This window comes from Orcinus orca, chromosome 5 (genome assembly GCF_937001465.1).
Source record: "Orcinus orca chromosome 5, mOrcOrc1.1, whole genome shotgun sequence".
NCBI classification, from domain to species: domain Eukaryota; kingdom Metazoa; phylum Chordata; class Mammalia; order Artiodactyla; family Delphinidae; genus Orcinus; species Orcinus orca.
The window spans coordinates 133,292,324-133,316,978 of NC_064563.1; positions in this window are offsets into that span (position 1 = coordinate 133,292,324).

Below are 24,655 nucleotides of genomic sequence, written 5' to 3' on the forward strand. Positions count from 1 at the left end.
TCTGAGAAATAAGTTGCCATGTCTAATGCTTACAGTTTCCAATTCCACAGATAATTCCAGATGCAGATGCAGCCCCACAAGATATGTTTAAACTTTTTGTCTACGTTCTACCAGATATCCAATTCTAAACACTGAAGAAATGAGTTCAAAATTGATATCTGGGCTTCCCTGGTGGCGCAGTGGTTGAGAGTCCGCCTGCCGATGCAGGGGACACGGGTTCATGCCCCGGTCTGGGAGGATCCCACATGCCGCGGAGCGTCTGGGCCCGTGAGCCATGGCCGCTGAGCCTGTGCGTCCTGAGCCTGTGCTCCGCAACGGGAGAGGCCACAACAGTGAGAGGCCCTCGTACCGCAAAAAAAAAAAAAAAAAAAAATCGATATCTAACATCCAGATCTTGAATGTCTATAGATAAGACACCCAGGGTTATCTCACTAAATTTTGCATTTAACAGTTTGTTATCATTCGATCTATTCAAACATATGCCGAAAATCAGAAGGATGTGGTCAAGCAGAGCAGGAAGATGGGTCCCACTGGTGTCCGCGGCTTAGTAGAGATGGGCCTCAGTCCATGTACAGAGGAATATTCTTTGCTGCATGTTCCCATTTCTTAAAAGAGCCAGGTCAGGCTGGACATTGATGATTTTCAGCAGAGTTTGACGAGGGGCCAAAAAGATATAAAACCATAACTCCTGTGTACTAAACTTGGAACTATCAAAAAGCAAAACTGTAGCTCAGGGCAAATTTTCATGACACGCAACAGCTTTTTTTTTTTTAATCTTCTTGGAGTATAGTTGATTTACAATGTTTTGTTAGTTTCAGGTGTATAGTATAGTGATTCAGTTATTCATATACATATATTCATTTTTTTCAGATTCTTTTCCCATATAGATTATTACAGAATATTGAGTAGAACTCCCTGTGCCATGCAGTAGGTCCTTGTTGGTTATCTATTATATATATAGTACTGTGTGTATGTTAATCCCAAGCTCCTAATTTGGTCAGCTTTTAACTCCAGAATACTGAGTGGTGAAAGATCACAAAAGCTCTGAAGGCTACAGTTAGGGTTGCCAGGTAAAACAAAACATCCAGTTAAATTTGAATTTCAGACAAATATCAAATACATTTTTAGTGTAATCATGTCCCATGCCACATTGGCAGTAGTATTATTTGCTAAATATGGCAACCCTGGTGATAGGAGACTTTTGTTTTGACTGCTCTCCTGCTCTATAAGGTTTTGAGGGTGAGGGTTTAGCTGTGAGGTGCTAAGACTAAATTGCTGTTCACATGAAAGGGAGAGATATGGATGCCCAGGGTAAAGCTGGGAAGATTAATGCTAGCTAGGTGAGGGCAGGAAGACAAGCCACTTGGCAGAGGTTTGAGGGGCTTGAGAGAAAGGACACAAGGAAGGGACATGTATGAAATGTTATGGACATTTTCCTGAAGTGTAAAATCCTCCTCCTTTTCCTCTACAAATGCATCAGTAAAATCTACATTGTTCACAGTGCATGGGGGTAGGGGTAAGTAGTTCCTTCTAGAGTGAATTATTTCTTTTTTTATTGAAATCTAGTTAATGTACAATGTTGTGTTAATTCTGCTGTACAGCAAAGTGACTCAGTTTTATATATATATACATTTTTCATATTCTTTTCCATTATGGTTTATCACAGGATATTGAATATAGTTCCCTGTGTTGTACAGTAGGACTTTGTTGTCTATCCATCTTATATATAATAGTTTACATCTGCTAACTCCAAACTCCCACTCCATCCCTCCCCCACCCACCCTCCCCCTTGGCAACCACAAGTCTGTTCTCTATGTCTGTGAGTTTGTTTCTAGAGTACATTCTTTCTTGCCACTAAAGGGTCAATTCCTACTTAAAGTTTGGCACAAATCAGCCAACATACAGATGAAATGAATAATTGGAGAGACTCTTTAAGCAACAGCAAGTCTGCATATGTTTGCATCAGCCTCTAGACTGGCAGGTCTGTAAACCCGATGCGACTAAATGTGAACTAAAATAGAGAAGGTTCTGCTTAGGGCTAGTGGATGATAGCTCCTGAGCATGTATAAAAAGGAGTTTGGACCCAGACCAGACTAAAATCATTAACTAACCACTCATAGACAAGGGCTTCACTGATACCCTACCCACAGAAGACTACAACAGTACCTCTACAAGGATTTTATTACTATTATTATTTTTAAGAAATATTGGCCTAATGCTATAAAGGTTAAACACCAGCATCGCACTGCCAACCCAATACCTTGTGAGTTCACTTTAACTTAGTTAACTAAGTTTTTAACTTGGTATTTGCTTTCTTGATGACTTAACAAGCTTGGCCATTTTACAAACACTCTGTGGCTAATCACTTTATAACAAAATACGTTTACACTTCACAGAAGTGTAAATGAATTTTGGTAATGTGAAGCAATGAACTACACCAGAAAACATCTCTGAAATCTTTTTGAATACCAGGTTTCAAAATAAAAACTTGGAAATGTGATTCCATTTTGATGATAAACACCTGCAATAAACTAAGAACATTTTTCCAAACCACTCTCCCAGTTCCATGGAACATCAAAATGCTATGTGATCAGGTTTGGGAGGGTGTTTACTGTTACTTAAAATGTTTTGTATTGTTCAGAGAGAACTTAAGTCAGTGAACCCACACTTGTCAAGCACCCTGTGGACCACCATAGGGGATACTGAAGTTCAGGTGTTTTACTGATTCTTTGTTTTGGACATTGTGCGACTGTTCTGAGTACAGCAGTTTCCATCTATCGTTAACCATGGAAAACAGCATGAGATGACACCATCGGTGGTGCAAAAAATCACAGCATGAGTAGCTGATAGAACAGTGCTGGGCACAGAGTGGGTGATAGATAAATACTCATTAAATCAATAAATATTTCTCTATCTTCCCTCTAACTTTAGGAAGAAATATTAATGAAAGAAAAAATAAACTCTAAGTGTATTCTGGAAATAATCTAAGGGACATTGTATATGTGTACGTTCTAAATGCATTTTTGTTCTTTCTAAAGAATATTTTGAAAATAAGGTAAAAGAAATTCCTCTGTCTAAATAGCATTCCTATCTGTGAGTGTTGGTTGGATGTAGAAAATGATGGCCATACTATTTACAATAGCCAAGACATAGATGCAACTTAAATGTCCATCGACAGATGAATGGATAAAGAAGATGTGGTACATATATACAATGGAATACTGCTCAGCCATGAAAAAGAATGAAATAATGTCATTTGCAGCTACGTGTATGGAACTAGAGATTATCGTATTAAGTGAAGTAAATCAGACAAAGGCAAATATCATATAATATCACTTACATGTGGAATCTAAAATATGATACAAATGAACATATTTACAAAACAGTAACAGACTCACAGTCATAGAAAACAAACATCATTACCAAAGGGGAAAGGGGGCTGGGAGGAATAAATTAGGAGTTTGGGATTAGCAGGTACAAAGTACTACCTATAAAATAGATAAACAACAAGGTCCTATTATATAGCTCAGGGAACTATATTCAATATCTTGTAACAAACCATAATGGAAGAGAATATGAAAAAGAATATATATATAGATATAGATATATATGAATCACTTTGCTGTACACCAGAAACCAACACAGCATTGTAAATCAACTATATTTCAATTAAAATTTTTTAAAAAAGAAGAAAAGAGAATGATAGCTGTCATTGTGTGGGTTAGGAAGAGTGTGCACACCAAATGTTCTCAGTCTTGTCTGCACATTAGTATAACCTCAGAGGCTTTTTTAAAATTCTGATTTCCAGGCCACATCGCACACCCATTAAATCAAAATCTGTGTAACTAGAATCAGACATCGTTTGTTTTTTTTTAAGGAATCTCATCGTGTATTCAAGGCTGAGAATGACTGGCATATACTCTGATTCTCTTTGCCCAAGAAGAGCGTGCATATTACTTTGCTCCAGACAAAGAATGAATAAAAACCCAGCCTCCATTTCTGAGACTCTGGAGCACTGTCCTTCCTTGGCTGAGAACTATTCATCTCCTGCACTGTGTTCCCAACTGGTGGTCACACAAATGATATAATTCCCCAGAAAGGGTGCGGGGCAGAAGGAGAAGTTGAGCAATCTATGTTTCCTCTTCCGACGAGATTCCTCTTATGATGCTCTATTTGACATAAACTTATAAAAGTTAATGTTTAAAAGAAACACAAAAGTACTTTTAGGAAATCTCAGTTTGGGGCAGGCAAGGGCAGAGCTTGGAACCACTGCTCTAGTGGTTCTGGATCTATTGGTGCCTGAGTTGACCATGAGTCAGTCACCTGGTAGCATTAATCAACAGGAGGAAGATGAGCCAGATCCACTGTGTTCAAGTCCCCTGAGCACCCACATACGAGGGACGAGACAAAATAGGGAAAAGCTCAGGGAGTTCACATCCTACCCAGTGGAAGATCTTCTGTGCCTCTCCTCTTGTGGTCGCAAGAAACAGAGTCTCACCGGTTGTCTCAAGTCATGAGGGCTCATTAGATGGACACCTGGGGCAGTAAGAGAAATGTCAATTCCAAATCACAAGATGGTCCCACTAAACAACAGCTGATATCAAACCTCTGTCGCTAGGGTAACATGGCTATTCCTCCTGTGTCGGCTTCTACCTTCTCAGCCTTCTTCCCTTCAGTACTGCATCTTTTCTCTACCTCACTATGTATGTTTACTCCAGAACACATTTCCCTATGCCTCTCCATGAACCTTGCTGCTTTTTATCTCTCTCTGGATCTTTTCAGCCTTTGCTCCCAAAGCTCAGGCAAATCAGAATTTCTCATGTAGCACCCAGGCATCAGTAACTTTTCAAACTTCCCAGAGGATTCCAGTGTGCAACCAAAGTGGAGAACCATGGCACCAAAAAACAGGGAGTATGTGTAAAGCAAACTGGATTTATGATTACAGCTTTAGCCCAAAATAAAGAAAACTTGAAGATGTTTTCTCCAAATGCCTGAGATTGCTGTTCTCCTCGCATTTTTCTTTTAATTCAGTGTCTCATTTCTCTTTCTATGGAGTATAAATTTATTCATAGACTTCCCTGATTGGCGCAGTGGTTAAGAATCTGCCTGCCAATGCAGGGTACACGGGTTCAAGCCCTGGTCCGGGAAGATTCCCACATACTTCGGAGCAACTAAGCCCATGCACCACCACTACTGAGCCTGTACACCTAGAGCCCGTGCTCCGCAACAAGAGAAGCCACCACAGTGAGAAGGCCGTGCACCACAACGAGGAGTAGCTCCCGTTCGCTGCAATGAAGACCCAATGAAGCCAAAAATAAAACATAAATAAATAAAATTTAAAAAATAAATTTATTCACATGTATGTTAGTATTTTAACTGTGTTGTATTTAAAGGGAAGCAAAAACTGCCTTAGGAAGTGGTGGTCTCAGTGCAATAACTTCCTGGAGAAACTATTAGGCAAGCTTGATGCTCTCTAATGAGCCAAGACTGCCATCTAGTGGTGACTTCCAGTGAATTGCAAATACGAGGCTTCTCAACTTTTAACAAAGCTCCTGGGGGAGTGGCTGGTCAATTTCAGTAACTCATCTGGCTAAAACAGCATGCACCTGTTGGTAAAAGTAGCTTTGTTATTTTCAAGCTGTGTGTGTAAATATCTCAAGGATAAATTACTGATATTGAACTACTTGTAAAGGAAAACCAACTTCTTCACTCTGTCAAATAAGAGGGTTTTTCACTGAATTGAGAGGTTATGTGACTGATAAGATGAAACAAATGGTGGTTATTAAATGGTTTATATACATCCCAAGTGAAATGGCTAGCAATAAAACCTTGACTTATAGTGCGGTTTGAACAGCAGACCCTGGAAAGACATGTTCACATCCTAATTCCCAGAATCTGTGAATGTGATCTTATTTAGAAAAAATGTCTCTATTGAAGATGATACAAACAGATAGAGAGATATACCAGTTTCTTGGATTGGAAGAATCAACATTGTGAAAATGACTATACTACCAAAGTAATCTACAGATTCAATGCAATCCCTATCAAACTACCAAGGGCATTTTTCACATAATTAGAACAAAATATTTCACAATTTGTAAGGAAACACAAAAGACCTCGAATAGCCAAAGGAATCTTAAGAAAGAAAAACAGAGATGGAGGAATCAGGCTCCCTGACTTCAGACTACACTACAAAGCTACAGTAATCAAGACAGTATGGTACTGGCACAAAAGCAGACATATAGCTCAATGGAACAGGATAGAAAGCCCAGAGATAAACCTACACACATATGGCCACCTTATCTTTGATAAAGGAGGCAAGAATATACAATGGAGAAAGGATAGCCTCTTCAATAAGTGGTGCTGGGAAAACTGGACAGCTACATGTAAAAGAATGAAATTAGAGCACTCCCTAACACCATACACCAAAATAAACTCAAAATGGATTAAAGACCTAAATGTAAGGCCAGACACTATAAAACTCTTAGAGGAAAACATGGGCAGAACGCTCTAGGACATAAATCACAGCAAGATCTTTTTTAACCCATCTCCTGGAGAGAGGAAAATAAAAACAAAACTAAACACATGGGACCTAATGAAACTTAAAAGCTTTTGCACAGCAAAGGAAACCATAAACAAGACGAAAAGACAACCCTCAGAATGGGAGAAAATATATGCAAATGAAGCAACTGACAAAGGATTAATCTCCAAAATTTATAAGCAGCTCATGCAGCTCAATATCAATAAAACAAACTCAATCCAAAAATGGGCAGAAGACCTAAATAGACATTTCTCCAAAGAAGATACACAGATTGTCAACAAACACATGAAAGGATGCTCAACATCACTAACCATTTGAGAAATGCATGTCAAAACTACAATGAGGTATCACCTCACACCAGTCAGAATGGCCATCATCAAAAAATCTACAAACAATAAATGCTGGAGAGGGTGTGGGGAAAAAGGAACCCACTTGCACTGTTGTTGGGAATGTAAATTGATACAGCTACTATGGAGAACAGTATGGAGGTTCCTTAAAAAACTAAAAATAGAACTACCATATGACCCAGCAATCCCACTCTTGGGCATATGCCCTGAGAAAACCATAATTCAAAAAGAGTCATGTACCACAATGTTCATTGCAGCTGTATTTACAATAGCCAGGACATGGAAGCAACAAAAGTGTCCATCAACAGATGAATGGATGAATGGATAAAGAAGATGTGGCACATATATACCATGGAATATTACTCAGCCATAAAAAGAAACAAAATTGAGTTATCTGTAGTGAGGTGGATGTACCTAGAGTCTGTCATACAGAGTGAAGTAAGTCAGAAAGAGAAAAATAAATACCGTATGCTAACACATATATATGGAATCTAAAAAAAAAAGTGGTTCTGAAGAACCTTGGGGCAGGACAGGAATAAAGACGCAGACGTACAGAATGGATTTGAGGATGTGGGAAGAGGGAAGGGTAAGCTGGTACGAAGTGAGAGAGTGACATGGATTTATATGTACTACCAACTGTAAAAGAGCTAGCTAGTGGGAAGCAGCCACATAGCACAGGGAGATCAGCTCATTGCTTTGTGACCACCTAGAGGGGTGGGATAGGGAGGGTGGGAGGGAGACGCAAGAGGGAGGAGATATAGGAACATATGTATATGTATAGCTGATTCACTTTGTTATAAAGCAGAAAATAACACAACATTGTAAAGCAATTATACTCCAATAAAGATGTTAAAAAAGAAAAAAGGTCTCTGCAGATGTAATTAAGTTAGGATCCTCAGATGAGATCATCCTGAACTATCCAAGTAGGCCCAAAATTCGATGACCTTGTAAGATACACACAAAAAAGAAGAGAAGATACAGGAAGAAGGAGGAACTGGTCATGTGAAGACAGAGGCAGAGATTGGAGGTAATGATGCAGCCACAAGCCAAGGAACGCCTGAAGCCACCAGGAGCTGGAACAGGCAAGGAAGGAATCTTCACTAGAGCCTTTTTTGGTTGTTTTGGTTTGTTTTTTTTTTTTCCTTTGGGTTTTTCTCGACCATGCCGCACAGCATGTGGGATCTTTTTACCCCGATCAGGGATCGAACCCATGACCCCTGAAGTGGAAGCACGGAGTCTTAACCACTGAACCACCAGGGAATTCCCCACTAGAACCTTTAGAGGGAATGTGGCCCTGCTGACACCTTGACTTCAAACTTCTAGCCTCCAGAACTGTGAGAGAAAAAAAATCTCTGCTCTTTTAAGACACCCAGTTTGTGGTCATTTGTTCTAGCAGCCAGAAACTAATATAGCTACTCTTCCTTCCTCTTCAGTATACTTTTCCAGGAAACAAAATTAACATGTTTGGAAGTGACCTAGGTACCTAAAGCTCTTTTTGTTTGTTTTTTTGTTTGTTTGTTGTTTACACAGGAGAGAGTGTGAGCTTGACTTGGAGATGCCCCTCCAGGTGAAGTATTACCTTTTGGCCAACAACAGATAGAATTAGAAATGACTTAATGATTTGCTCCAACAGAAGTCAAGGCAAAAAGAGTAAAGCAGAGAATAAACTTTCATGAACATTTGCCCAATTGGATTGGGGAGCCCTCACCCAAACCTGGGACTGGCTTCCAGAAAGAGCCACCTTTAAACACAATACATGTAAATTCATCAGCCTACAATATTATAGAATGCTATCCAATCAGTAGCATGAATACTTCACTGCCTAGCCATTATTTCCAAAACTATTTTGGATATCAAAATTTCCATTTCAGAAGTACTCCACTAAAAATACTGAAGTTGTAAGATTTGTCAACTAAAATTCTCTTTCCTAAGAGGGAAAGTGAAGCAACAAGACTTTTGCCTAAATATAGAGATGTATAATCAGAATAACTCACGTGTCAGGTCCAGTTGGGACAACATTGTAAATTCAACAGGAATGTTCATGAACTGCCCATGATGTGAGGTATTTGGAAGGTATGTGAACACAGAAAACAACAATGTCTATACAATTGAACTGGCACATTAATAAAGCTGTCGTTCAGATCAGTGGATAATCTTGTAACTGAATATTTGGGAATCTGGGGGAAGGAAATGTACAAATAATCAAAGGCATCAAATTCCCTTCAGGAAATGTGGTATCCACACATTGTATTACAGGTTTGGTTTTACTGAATAATGCATGAAGAAGTCTGTTTTAAATTATTCACTGACTACGGAGTTGATAAGTAACCACTGAAGAACCATGGGATTAGCCACTAAGTGCCTCTGTTTGATGTTTGATTCAATGAAGGCTATTTTTCCTCTAGGGCATGAGAGGTTCCATGTAATATGATTCAAGTAAGAAGTGCAGATTCTGTGGTCTGCTCACAAAATGGTTCCATTAAATGTGCTGATAGAATTCTGGAGCCCAAGTGTCTAATAATAGGTGTCATCGAGGGCCACACCTGGTTCTGTAGCACTTTGATGTGTCAAAGAGCTAGGTTCTGCCATTTTTCTGCATAAGCATATCCAAACATAACACTACATAAAATATTCAACTATCCTATAGTGTCCTTGGAGCATTTTGGCAAAGAATGAACACTGCCCCTAGGAGATAAGAGTTCTGTCCTTGAATTCATTCCATTATTCTTCATCTATGTTGTTTTCAAAATTTTTAGATACACTGAGAAAGATGGAAGAGAGCAAGAGGTTTATTCAGATAACGGTGGCTCTAATTTATAAATCCACGATAATTATTGATGTAATAGATGAGAAATCTAAAGCTCAGAATGGTTGAGGAACTTCCCCCACCCCCATTATATAATAAGTAATCATAAGAAAGGTCCTTCTCTTCCAGAGCCTGGCTGATGGCAAAACACTGCCTAATATAAACCTCAAATAAAAGGTTTTCTCATCTACTGACTATTGGCTAAGAGCCTCCCCTCTCCAGTTCCAATTGACTCTTCTAGAGGTTTATTAAAGCCAGGGACTGTGTCTCTTCATCTTTACATCTGCAACACCTAGCATGGGGATCATCCTCTAATAAAGCACTCAGTAAATGTTTACTGAATGAACACATAAAAGGCACAGAAAAAAAGAGAAGAATTTGGGGAAAAACAATATAGAACAACTCTGGTACCAGAAGCTAGGTCTGCAGGACCCTAACTATCACCACTCCACGTGTCTCTACCCAGAAGTGCTGACCTGCCAGGCAAGGCACGATGAAAGTTCTGGAAGAAGTAGAGGCAGCTGCAGCAGAAGCAGCGGATCCAGCAGTTCAGCAACCTGTGGGTCCGACTGGAGGAGAGGCTCGCTTGGCCGGACGTTGTGGGTGTGCGTGCTGGATTTCTCCCAGATGCTTACCGACTAACATGGATGTCCCACCATCCCTTGCAGTGGAAGGTTCCTCCTTGGCGCAGTGAGTGAAGAACATGCAGCAATTGCTAATAGGTTTGGGAAGTGGAGACTCCTTCCTCTCTCCATGAACATGCCATGATCATGTCTAGGGCCACCACTCGACTTCTACCTTAGGATTCAAAATCGGATCAACAGCAGGACTTCAACAGGACTGGGGAAAACAGAGAATCCACTCTTGGAGCACTCACACAAAGTAGTATGCACATCGGGACCCAGGGGAAGGAGTAGTGACCCCATAGGAGACTGAACCACACCTACTTGCTAGTGTTGGAGGGTCTACTGGAGAGGCGGGGGGTAGCTGTGGCTCACCATGAGGACAAGGACACTGGCAGCAGAAGATCTGGGAAGTACTCCTTGGCATGAGCCCTACCAGAGTCCGCCATTAGTGGGTAGGCTCCAGTGTTGGGTCACCTCAGGTCAAACAACCAACAGGGAGGGAACCAAGCCCCACCCATCAGCAGACAAGTGGATTAAAGCTTTACTGAGCTCTGCCCACCAGAGCAACAGCCAGCTCTACCCACCACCAGTACCTCCCATCAGGAAAATTGCACAAGCCTCTTAGATAGCCTCATCCACTAGAGGGCAGACAGCAGAAGCAAGAAGAACTACAATCCTGCAGCCTGTGGAACAAAAACCACATTTACAGAGAGATAGACAGATGAAAGGTAAGAGGGCTATGTACCAGATGAAGGGACAAGATAAAATCTCAGAAAAACAACTAAATGAAGTGGAGGTAGGCAACCTTCTAGAAAAAGAACTTAGAATAATGATAGTGAAGATGATCCAGGACCTCAAAAAAAGAATGGAGGCAAAGATCAAGAAGATGCAAGAGATGTTTAACAAAGACCTAGAAGAATTAAAGAAAAAAAAGTGGAAGAATTAAAGAACAAATAAAAAGAGATGAACAATACAATAACTGAACTGAAAAATAAGCTAGAAGGCATCAATAGCAGAATAACTGAGGCAGAAGAATGGATAAGCGACCTGGAAGACAGAATGGTGGAATTCACTGCTGTGGAACAGAATTAAGAAAAAAGAATGAAAAGAAATGAAGACAACCTAAGAGACCTCTGGGACAACATTAAACGCAACAACATTTGCATTATTTGGGTCCCAGAAGGAGAAGAGAGAGAGAAAGGACGTGAGAAAATATTTGAAGAGATTGGAGTGGAAAACTTCCCTAACATGGGAAAGGAAATAGCCACCAAAGTCCAGGAAGTGCAGAGAGTCCCAGGCAGGATAAACCCAATGAGAAACATGCCGAGACACACAGTAATCAAATGGACAAAAATTAAAGACAAAGAAAAATTATTGAAAGCAACAAGGGAAAAACGACAAATAACATACAGGGAGCTCCCATAAGGTTAACAGCTGATTTCTCAGCAGAAACTCTACAAGCCAGAAGGGAGGGCCATGATATATTTAAAGTGATGAAAGGGAAGAACCTACAACCAAGATTACTCTACCTGGCAAGGATCTAATTCAGATTTGATGGAGAAATCAAAAGCTTTACAGACAAGTAAAAGTTAAGAGAATTTAGCACCACCAAACCAGCTCTACAACAAATGCTAAAGGAACTTCTCTAAGTGGGAAACACAAGAGTTGAAAAGGACCTGCAAAAACAAACGAATAACAATTAAGAAAATGGTAATAGAAACATACATATCGATAATTACCTTAAACGTGAATGGATTAAATGCTCCAACCAAAAGACAGAGGCTCACTGAATGGATAGAAAAACAAGACCCATATATATGCTGTTTACAAGAGGCCCACTTCAGACCTAAGGACACATACAGACTGAAAGTTAGGGGATGGAAAAAGATAATCCATGCAAATGGAAATCAAAAGAAAGCTGGAGTAGCAATACTCATATCACATAAAGTAGACTTTAAAATAAAGAATGTTACAAGAGACAAGGAAGGACACTACATAATGATCAAGAGATCAATCCAAGAAGAAGATACAACAATTATAAATATATTTGCACCCAACATAAGAGCACCACAACACATAAGGCAACTGCTAACAGTTATAAAAAAGGAAATCAACAGCAACACAATAATAGTGGGGGATTTTAACACCTCACTTACACCAATGGACAGATCATCCAAACAGAAAATTAATAAGGAATCAAAGGCTTTTAATGACACAATAGACAGCTAGATTTATTTGATATTTATAGGACATTCCATCCAAAAACAGCAGATTAAACTTTCTTCTCAAGTGCCCATGGAACATTCTCCAGGATAGATCACATCTAGGTCACAAACCAAACCTCAGTAAATTTAAGAAAATTAAAATCATATCAACCAACTTTTCTGACCACAGCGCTATGAGATTAGAAATCAATTAAAGGGGAAAAAAACATAAAAAACACAAACACATGGAGGCTAAACAGTACGTTACTAAATAACCAAGAGATCACTGAAGAAATCAAAGAGGAAATCAAAAAATACCCAGAGACAAATTACAATGAAAACACAATGATTCAAAACCTATGGGATGCATCAAGAGCAGTTCTAAGAGGGAAGTTTATAGCAATACAGGCCTACCTTAAAAAACAAGAAAAATCTCAAATAAACAATCAACCTTACACCTGAGGAACTAGAGAAGAAGAACAAACAATACCCAAAGTAGGTAGAAGGAAAGAAATTATAAAGATCAGAGCAGAAATAAATGAAATAGAAACAAAGAAAAAAATAGCAAAGATAAATAAAACTAAAAGCTGGTTCTTTGAGAAGATAAACAAAATTGATAAACCATTAGCCAGACTCATCAAGAAAAAGAGGGAGAGGATTCAAATCAATAAAATTAGAAATGAAAAAGGAGAAGTTACAACAGACACCGCAGAAATACAAAGCATCCTAAGACACTACTACAGGCAACTCTATGTCAATAAAATGGACAACATGGAAGAAATGGACAAATTCTTACAAAGGTATAACCTTCCAAGACTGAACCAGGAAGAAATAGAAAATATCAACAGACCAATCACAGGTAATGAAATTGAAACTGTGATTTAAAATCTTCCAGCAAAAAAAAAGTCCAGGACCAGATGGCTTCACTGGTGAATTCTATCAAACTTTTAGAGAAGAGCTAACACCCATCCATCTCAAACTATTCCAAAAAATTGCAGAGGAAGGAATACTCCCAAACTCATTCTATGCGGCCACCATCACCCTGATACCAAAACCAGACAAAGATAATACAAAAAAAAAATTACAGACCAATATCACTGATGACTATAGATGCAACAATACTAGCAAACAGAATCCAACCACACATTAAAAGGATCATACACCATGATGAAGTGGGATTTATCCCAGTTTTGTAAGGATTCTTTGGTATATGCAAATCAATCAATGTGATACACCATATTAACAAATTGAAGAGTAAAAAGCATATGATCATCTCAATAGATTCATAAAAGCCTTTTGACAAAATTCAACACCCATATATGATAAAAACTCTCCAGAAAGTGGGCATAGAGGAAACCTACCTCAACATAATAATAGCCATATACGACAAACCCACAGCACACATCATTCTCAATGGTAGAAAACTGAAAGCATTTCCTCTATGATCAGGAACAAGACAGGGATGTCCACTATCACCACTGTTATTCAACATAGTTTTGGAAGTCCTAGCCACGGCAATCAGAGAAGGAAAAGTAATAAAAGGAATAAAAATTGGAAAAGAAAAAGTAACACTGTCACTGTTTGCAGATGACATGATCTTATACATAGAGAATCCTAAAGATTCAGGATTAACGCATATACATGGATCCTAGAAAAATGGTATAGATTAACCTAAAGATGCCACCAGAAAACTACTAGTGCTCATCAATGAATTTGTTAGAGTTGCAGGATACAAAATTAATGCACAGAAATCTCTTGCATTCCTATACACTAATGATGAAAAATCTGAAATAGAAATTAAGGAAACACTTCCATTTACCATTGCAACAAAAAGAATAAAATACCTAGGAATAAACCTACCAAGGAGACAAAAGACCTGTATGCAGAGAACTATAAGACACTGATGAAAGAAATTAAAGATGATACAAACAGATGGAGAGATAATACCATGTTCTTGGATTGAAAGAATCAACATTGTGAAAATGACTATACTACCCAAAGCAATTTACAGATTCAATGCAATCCCTATCAAATTACCAATGGCATTTTTTACAGAACTGGAACAAAATGTCATAAAATTTGTATGAAGACACAAATTATACTGAATAGCCGAAGCAGTCTTGAGGGAAAAAATGGAACTGGAGGAATCAGACTCCCTGACTTCAGACTATACTACAAAACTACAGTAATCAAGACAATATGGTACTGGCACAAAAACAGAAATATGGAACAGGATAGAAAGCCCAGAGATAAGCCCATGCACCTATGGTCAACTAAGCTATGACAAAGGAGGCAAGTATATACAGTGGAGAAAAGACAGTCTCTTCAATACGTGGTGCCAGGAAAACTGGACAGCTACATGTAAAAGAATGAAATTAAAACCCTCCCTAACACCATACACAAAAATAAACTCAAAATGTATTAGAGACCTAAATGTAAGACTGGACACTATAAAACTCTTAGAGGAAAACATAGGAAGAACATTCTTTGACATAAATCACAGCAAGATCTTTTATGATCCACCTCCTAGAGAAATGGAAATAAAAACAAAAATAAACAAATGGGACCTAATGAAACTTAAAAGCTTTTGCAAAGCAAAGGAAACTACAAACAAGACAAAAAGACAACCCTCAGAATGGGAGAAAATGTTTGAAAGTGAATCAACCGACAAAGGATCAATCTCCAAAATATATAAACAGTTCATGGAGCTCAATATTTAAAAAACAAACAACCCAATCAAAAAATGGGCAGAATACCTAAATAGACATTTCTCAAAAGAAGATATACAGATGGTCAAGAAGCACATGAAAAGCTACTCAACATCACTAATTATTAGATAAATGCAAATCAAAACTACAGTGAGGTATCACCTCACATCAGTTAGAATGGGCATCATCAGAAAATCTACAAACAACAAATGCTGGAGAGGGTGTGGAGAAAAGGGAACCCTCTTGCATTGTTGGTGGGAATGTAAATTGATACAACCACTATGGAGAACAGTATGGAGGTTCCTTAAAAAGCCAAAAATAGAACTACCATATGACCCAGCAATCCCACCACTGGGCATATACCCAGAGAAAACCATAATTCAAAAAGACACATGCACCCCAATGTTCACTGCAGCATGATTTACAATAGCCAGGTCATGGAAGCAACCTAAATGCCCATCGACAGACAAATGGATAAAGAAGATATTGTACATATATACAATGGAATATTACTCAGTCATAAAAAGGAACAAAATTGGATCATTTGTAGAGACATGGATGGATCTAGAGACTGTCATACAGAGTGAAGTAAGTCAGAAGGAGAAAAACAAATATCGTATATTAACGCATATATGTGGAACCTAGAAAAATGGTACAGATGAACCAGTTTACAGGGCAGAAATAGAGACACAGATGTAGAGAACAAACATATGGACACCAAGGGGGGAAAGTGGCAGGGGGTTTGGTGGTGTGATGAATTGGGAGATTGAGATTGACATATATACACTAATATGTATAAAATGGATAACTAATAAGAAACTGCTGTATGAAAAATAAAATAAAATTCAACAAAAAACATAACAAAGGAGGTAAAAACTTGTACACTGAAAGCTATAAAATGTTGCTGAAAGAAATTAAAGAAGACACAAATAAATGGAAAGACATCCTGTGTTCATTGATTGTAAGACCTAGTATTGTTAAGATGTCCAGATGTCTCAAAGCAATCTACACTTTCAATGCAATCCGTATCAAATTCCCAATGGCATTTTTAATTAATTCTTTTTTAAAAAATATTTTCATTCTTTTATTACAAATCTACATCTTAGAGGAAGTCTGAGAAGTAGATTTGTAGTAAAATCTACTGACTTGGAATTTATTTTGGAGGTAGAACTTAGATGACACACAGATGGATTGTTTATGGTGGCAGGGAAGAAGGAAGAAGATTCTTGATTTGAGCTTGAATAACTTAGATGGTGGTGTCATTCACTTAGATAGGGTAGACTAGGGGAAGTTTGGGTGGGCATCGAATTCAATGTCCTGCTTTGGTCATGCTAGTTTTGAGATGTCATTTAGAAAGCTATCCAGTGAGCAGTTGGAGATTTGATCCTGTAGCTCAGGGAGAGGTCATGAATATAGACACTACCTTTGGAAATCTTAGATGCAAATGACGTTTAGAGCCCTGAGCTGGATAACTTTACTTAATCAGGGACCTCAGTTTAGTTCTGGCTTCCTCACACATTTTCTGGCAGTCACAGCTGCAAATACCAGCGAAGGCTTTGTATTAGCTTCCTAAGGCTGCCATAATGAAGTACCACAAACTGGGTGGCCTAGAAAAACAGAAATTTATTGTGTCATGGTTCTGGAGGTTAGAAGTCTCAAATCCAGGAGATGACAGGGCCATGCTCCTTCTGTACCATCTGGGGGAAGATCCCTCCTTGTCTCTTCCTAGTTTCCCATGGTCTCAGGCGTTATTTGTCTGGTGGCCATATAATTTGAATCTTTGCTTCCATCTTCACATGGCCATCTTCTCCCCATATGTCTCTTCACATAATCTTCTGTTTGTGCATGTCTGTGTCTATGTCCGAGTTTCTCCTTTTTATAAGGACACTAGTCATATTGGACTACAGTTCCACCCTACTCCAGTGTGATCTCATCTTAACCTAACTAACTATGTCTTCAATGACCCTATTTCTAAATAAAGTCGTATTCATTCTGAGTTACCTGGAGTTAGGATGTCAACATATCTTTCCTGAGGATACACAATTCAACTCATAACATGCTCCTACAAGGATTTCTACCAGTCTTACAGAGTTAAAAGGATATTCTTAAGTTGGAACCATATTATATATGACTGTATATGACATTTTACATTAACAGGAATATTAAATGTATTAAACCATTGCATTATTCACCTGTTCTGAATAATTATCTATCCTGACAACATTGCCCTTAGAAAGTAAATGCAGAACACTTCAGAACATCACACACTGATCAGGACTCTCAGTGTGGAGGCACAGGGATGTAATTCCTGAAAAACACACTTGGATTCCATGAATACAGTACTTTACCAAATTTGTAGAAAATAGTCAAAGAGCTGACTCATGTTTCTGGATTTTTGGAAATCCAGACACTATGCCACAGTACATATTGATGTATGTACTCAAAAAAAAAAATGAGGGAAAAGAGCTCACAAAACTGCTGAAGATTTGGAGTAGGCAGAAACACTATGTACTGGCTGAGATCTTGGGTCGCCTCAATTTCAACTTTCTGCCAGAGGTTTTGCTTGTTTCAGCATCATGTCATTTTTCACAGTTGTACACTTTTAAAGCATGTAGCACCTCTAAATACACTATTTTCAGAGGTAAGGAAGCAGAAATTTTAAATAAAACAATGTATAGTTATGTAGAAGCGTCCATGGAGACATTAACGAGCTGAAAGACTCTAGGACTTGGGACCATGTTTTGTTTGAGAAACACCTCAGCTGATGGAAGCCTCCAAATTCTTGACAAGCTTTGTTGATTAGAAATGGCTAGTTGTAATTCCCAAACTTTTTTTCCCTTATAGAGGTATGGCTAGAGATTATTAAGAAATATGATATGGAACTCATTAGTTCATCTTTTTGCTCAAGCTACTGAGCAAAATTTTATCATATAATAATCAATAGTATAATTCAAGAGACTCTATGATGCTGGGTCCTAGAGGCAGGTGATGGGAAGAAAAAAAAGGCATCGGGGAGCTAGAGCTGCTATGGACATGGCAGTGAAACCACTGTTGCAAGCACAGAGTGCAAATAGAGTTTCACTGGCCCGTGGCATCACCTAGGGATGAAGTTGGCTTTGAAGCCAACTTCCTTGAGACTGAACACATAGCTCTACCTTGTGTCAGTTGGGTGTCCTAACAAATTGTTTAATTTCTTGGTGCTTCAATTTTCTTGCTTTTGCAAGATGAGAACAATGACAATCTTTTTACATCATTGGAACCAAGAATAAATTTCATTAAAAACACAGATTCCTGGGCCCCAACCCTGGTTGTCACTAAATATACAGAGTAGTTTGAGAAACATGAATTACATACAGTATGTAAAGTACCTAGAATAGGGCATGTGGCATAACAGGCACTCAGTGAATGTTGGTTATCTTTCCACCTCTTCCCATATCAAGTATGTAAAGATGAAGGAAATGTGCCACGTAATGTGGTCACAGCTGAGCAAGGTAGTGGAATCATTCTATCAGTATCTCTCTAACTCCTAATTATCAAGTGTTCTTAGCGATAAAATGTTTGGATAGGGTTACTGGTTTATGATCTACCAGTCAATCAAGTGCCATGACCTCTTCAGCAAATTAATATATTTTTGGAGGTTAATTTGAGTTTATTTTGAGACTTTCTAGTCACTTCTATGGGTTTGTTTCTTCTTGTGCTCATATCTTACTGCTTTAATTATTAAGATCAACCCCATGACCCATAACAACATCTAGCAAGAAAGAAAAATCCATGCCAATAAGGACAATCTTTTTGTCTTAATGTCCTGATAGCTTCAGTTAAGGACATAAAAGTACAGTGTGAGCAGATTTGTGTAAAGATTTTTTTTCTGGTAGATGCTGACTCATAGCAGTAGAAAGTAGAAAGAGAATAATGAGTGTAATTGTTTATCCTATGTGTCAACTTGGCTACTCTATGGTCCCCAGTTGTCTGGTCAAACATCAGTCTAGACATTGCTGTGAAAGTAGTTTTTAGATGTGATTAACATTTACAGTCAGTGGACTTTGAGAAAAGCATATTACCCTCCATAGTGTGTGCGGGCCTTATCCAATCAGTTGAAGGCCTTAAGAAAAAGACTGAAGTTTCCTGGAGAAGAAGGAATTTTATTTTACTTTGGCCACACCATGCGGCATGCAGGATCTTCGTTCCCCAGTCAGGGATCGAACCTGTGCCCCCAGCAGTGGAAGCGAGGAGTCCTAACCACTGTGCCGCCAGGGAAGTCCCAAGAAGAAGGAATTTTAACTCACAATTGCAACATAGAAAGCCTACTTAAGTTTCTAGCCTGTCTAGCCTGCCCTATTTTGGACTCAAGACTACAATGTCAACTCTTACCTGAATTTCCAGCCTGCTGGCTTGCCCTATATCTTTTGGACTTCCCAGCTCTCATAATTGCATGAGTCAGTTCCTGAAAATAAATCTCTCTGTCTATATATATCCTATTTATTCTGCTTCTCTGGAGATTCCTGACTGAAACACTGAGGGAACTAAGTGAAAGCTGTGATCAGACTTCTTTAAAGAAACCTAATATTTCCTGCTAGTACCATGCCCCCATCTGTTCAGTTGATTAATGAATGTTTAGAATGTACCCCATGTGCTCAGAACACTTTTGTCAGTTTTACTATGTGATTACAGTTTCACTATCAACGGTACAGATCAGGACCACCCAAATGAAGAGACACATAGAGTAAGTTCTGGGTCCCGAACACAGACCTTCCAGGTCCTCTCCCTGCCTCTACCAAATTTCAAAAAAGATTCTATTATAGCTTTGTTTTATCTAGACTTTTTTAGTGCTTGCATTGGTTTGTCTGTCACAACACTGAGCAATCCAAGATTGTGTAGTTTGAGAATTTCACATGTAAGTAAGCATAAGATGCGTAAGTCTGGTGTTTATGTAAGTGCCACTGCTTTAAAACAGAGGGGCCTGCTTGAAAGCAAGAGGCAGATAACTCATACATGGCGATAGTGTTGTGATTTCCCAACCAATTGTAGGTCTGGACCAATGAATACAACCATGAGGAGTTTCCCTGTCTTGGAAAATACTATTGTACATAACCACAGCATGCTATGCATAAAACGCAATGGACAAAGCTATGATGTGAATCTCAGAGGGTACACTGCTAAACTCAGGTGTTCTTGGAAAATACTATGACTTGAAGAATCAAGAAAAATGAGTGTCATGTTATTTGATTGAAACTGGGCTTTCTCATCACTGAACCACAAAAGAAGGAGACTCACAAGAGAATATTCCAAATCTGGGCATGCCCAACTTTATACTTGATCAAAATCAAGCTGTCCAGTTTTGTATAAATAAAGCTACCGACATAGAAATGAGATGATACCTAAAAATGATGTTTTCTACATTAAAAACACCTTTGAAAACCTCATAGGGCTTTTCAAACCTTCAAGAATTCAACACTGAGTTGGCTATCACAATACTGCAGAGACTTTAGAACTGTCATTTTACATAAGGAGACCAAGTTTAGTGCAGTGGCTTTCACAGTTTTTTTTGAAAACTATGAGCCTTTTGTCTAAAAAGCTTTACAAATGAGGTCAGGGGGTGGGGGGTATCAATGCAGAAAATAGACCAAAATGAATTACTCTGAATGAAGGGATCTGGGTCTTGGAACCCAGGTTCTTGGTCATGCCACCTTGCTCTTCCATTTCTCGGGAGATGCCATGGAATTTGGAACTTCCAGTTCAGTGTTTACAATCTTAGGACAGCACCCAAGTTAGGGGTCCAGCAGTTAGGCAGAGCATCTTAAAAGATTCTCTACGGAAAAGCTCAAACATCTCAACTCACTGGGTGAGAGACTAGGCAGCCTTTTGCTGGAAGAGATACGATGGCTCCAGGACCAGCTGCACCTCTAGCTATAAGAGCAGTGGCAATGAGAGATGTGATGGAGATTTGTGTCCTCAGCACAGTCCTTGGCACAAAGCCATCCACAAAAATCAAGTATTACTATTCCTGCTATGACTACCATCACTCTGCCACTGCCATTGTTTTCCTGTCCAGGCCCCCCAAAAGCAAAGAGTGAGATCAAAAGGAAAAATGACACCAGTCCCCTTATTTTAGTTCCCATCTACATTCCAAAGTTCCAAAATTTATGGCTGATACAGCAATAAAAATAAATGAATAAGAATAATTGGTCCCATCTGTCCAGTTATTAGCATTCTGTCTACCTGTAAAGTAACTGCTGAACATACAGTATCTCACTTTATTCTCACAGCAACTCTACGAGGTAGGTACTTTTATTATCCCCATTTTAAGGATGAGGAAACCGAGTCCCAGAGAGGTCAATTAAATTGCCCACAGTCACAGAGCTACCAAGTGAAAAAAGTAGGACTAAGCATTCTGTTTATATTGTGATTGTTTTGGGATTTCATCCAGGAAGGGTCAAGAGGGATTGAGATGGTGGTTTTAAACACCTCACCCAAAACCGTGCCCTGAGGTTTACACCCTCAAGAACCTCTCTATCCCAAGTGTGCAGAGAAGCTCTGGCATTGGGAAGCTGCGGCTTGATGAGCAAAGAGGAGGCAACGCAAGCTGGGAGAGCAGAATGGTTTTGGAATGCTCCAGATGGTTTCCAGAAAAACAGGCTCGCTTTCCTTGGTGAGTGATCCTCTGGACTGGCTGTTGGCAGAAACCAAGCCTAAGAGAAGGCAGGGTTCATGGTGCTCCAGCCAGAAAGCCATGAAGAATGGGGGCTGGGAAATGTTTGCTGGGCATCAATCAGGTTAAAAACACAGATAGAAGGGCTTACCTGGTGGCGCAGTGGTTGAGAGTCCGCCTGCCGATGCAGGGGACACGGGTTCGTGCCCTGGTCTGGGAGAATCCCACATGCCGTGGAGCGGCTGGGCCCGTGAGCCGTGGCCGCTGAGCCTGCACGTCCAGAGCCCGTGCTCTGCAACGGGAGAGGCCACAACAGTGAGAGGCCCACGTACCGCAAAAAAAAAAACCCAAAAAAAACCAAAAAAAAAACAGATAGAAGTCAACAGAACTCTTGGTTGTCTATATCAGGTCCAAATGCTCGTTGAAGGCTTTCAGTAGTTCCTTCTGCACCCACACGTCACAGAATCCCTTATTTTACCTTGACTATCAGGCAGTGCCTTTTTATCTGCCACCCATCACTTCCTGCATTACTCTAGCCATTTTTCTTCAGTCTTATGAAGTTGGCTTTTATTTTCTTGTGTCTCTTTCAAGCTTTTAGCTCTCACTCAAGTCATTTTTCCCAAACTCTTTAATATTCAGAATTGGATTTTTAAGTCTCTAAGTTCCTCTTTTTCTTTTTAAAACATCATGAAAGCCTCTTCCTAGTTGACTCCCTTGCCTGACACCATCGCTCACCTCCTGTCCTTCCTGTGCCCCTTCAGGACAGGGGCACCATGTGCATTCGACAGTGAGGATGGCATTGGCATTGATGAAGAGTTAGTGTCCACAGATTGTTGTTGGTGATTTCTGCAAGGAGTGCATAAAACAACACTATCTTGACTTCCAAGGCAGTTTACCAACTCCACAGCTCTACTGGGAAAAAGATACATTTTTCAACCTGGAAATTTCAGAAGGACCAAACAATGGCCTAGGGAATATTTAGGGGCCACAACAAAACTCAGGGTAAACCAAAAATATAAATAAATAAAATAGAAAAAAATTTAAATCACTTAAAAGAAAACTTTGTCTAACTCCAAGTTCTCACTGCTGAGGGCCTGGATTCTATCCCTGGTCGGGGAACTAAGTTCCCACACGCTGCACAGCATAGTCAAAAAGAAGAAAAGAAAAGACAAAAAAAAAAAAAAAGAGATGCAGGAATTCTTTCAGGGCAGTGACGAGTAATTAGAGCTCTCTTGTGGAACTGTGTAAACTGTAACACTATAATTTTTAATCTTCAAAAAGAAAATCCCAATTTAAAAATCATCAATGTAAAGGAAAAAGTGAAATAAAGTACTAATTATGCTCCCAAAAAATAACACTTTACCTAATAACCTATAATGGAAAAGAACCTGAAAAAGAATGTGTGTGTGTGTGTGTGTGTGTGTATAACTGAATCACTTTGCTGTATACCTGAAACTAATACAACTCTGTAAATTAAATATACTTCAATAAAAAATTTAAAAACTAAAAAACCCCAAAACTTTGTCTAAAGTTTATATGGAAGAGCCTTTAATATTATCTTTCACATCCAAGGTAACCACCAACCTTTAAACAAACTGTTCATCACTTCCTAAATCAGGTTTATTTTATATATATATTTATATATATATATATATATGTATGTATATTTTTATCACATTTCACGTAAACCTTCAATACCACTTGAGGGTAACTTATTTTGGTCAAATACTTAAACATTACAAAATCCTAAATGAAACTTCCTTCTTGATCAGCCTCTAAGTTCCCAAAAGTAGGTCTCAAATTCAGTTGGTATTTACTGAACATTGGGCTTCTTTTAATGTATTTTACGAATGAACATGATTGGAATGCTTGTAAATGATTGATAGTTCGATATGGAAATGGCGAATACTCCTGAAATGTTCTATATTATTTTTTTTTGAATTTTGGAATTTTATTTTATATATTTTTTTATACAGCAGATTCTTATTAGTTATCCATTTTATACATATTAGTGTATACATGTCAATCCCAATTACCCAATTCATCACAACACCAAGCCCCCCTGCTCCCTGCCACTTTCCCCCTTTGATGTCCATACGTTTGTTCTCTACATCTGTGTCTCTATTTCTGCCCTGCAAACCGGTTCATCTGTACCATTTTTCTAGGTTCCACATATATGCGTTAATATACAATATTTGTTTTTCTCTTTCTGACTTACACCACTCTGTATGACAGTCTCTAGATCCATCCACGTCTCTACAAATGACCCAATTTTGTTCCTTTTTATGACTGAGTAATATTCCATTGTATATATGTACAATATCTTCTTTATCCATTCGTCTGTCAATGGGCATTTAGGTTGCTTCCATGACCTGGCTATTGTAAATCGTGCTGCAATGAACATTGGGGTGCATGTGTCTTTTTGAATTATGGTTTTCTCTGGGTATATGCCCAGTGGTGGGATTGCTGGGTCATAAGGTAGTTCTATTTTTAGTTTTTTGAGGGACTTCTATACTGGTTGTATCAATTTACATTCCCACCAACAGTGCAAGAGTGTTCCTTTTTCTCCACACCCTCTCCAGCATTTGTTGTTTGTAGATTTTCTGATGATGCCCATTCTAACTGATGTGAGGTGATACCTCATTGTAGTTTTGATTTGCATTTCTCTAATAATTAGTGATGTTGAGCAGATTTTCATGTGCTTTTTGGCCATCTGTATATCTTCTTTTGAGAAATGTCTATTTAGATCTTCTGCCTATTTTTTGATTGGGTTG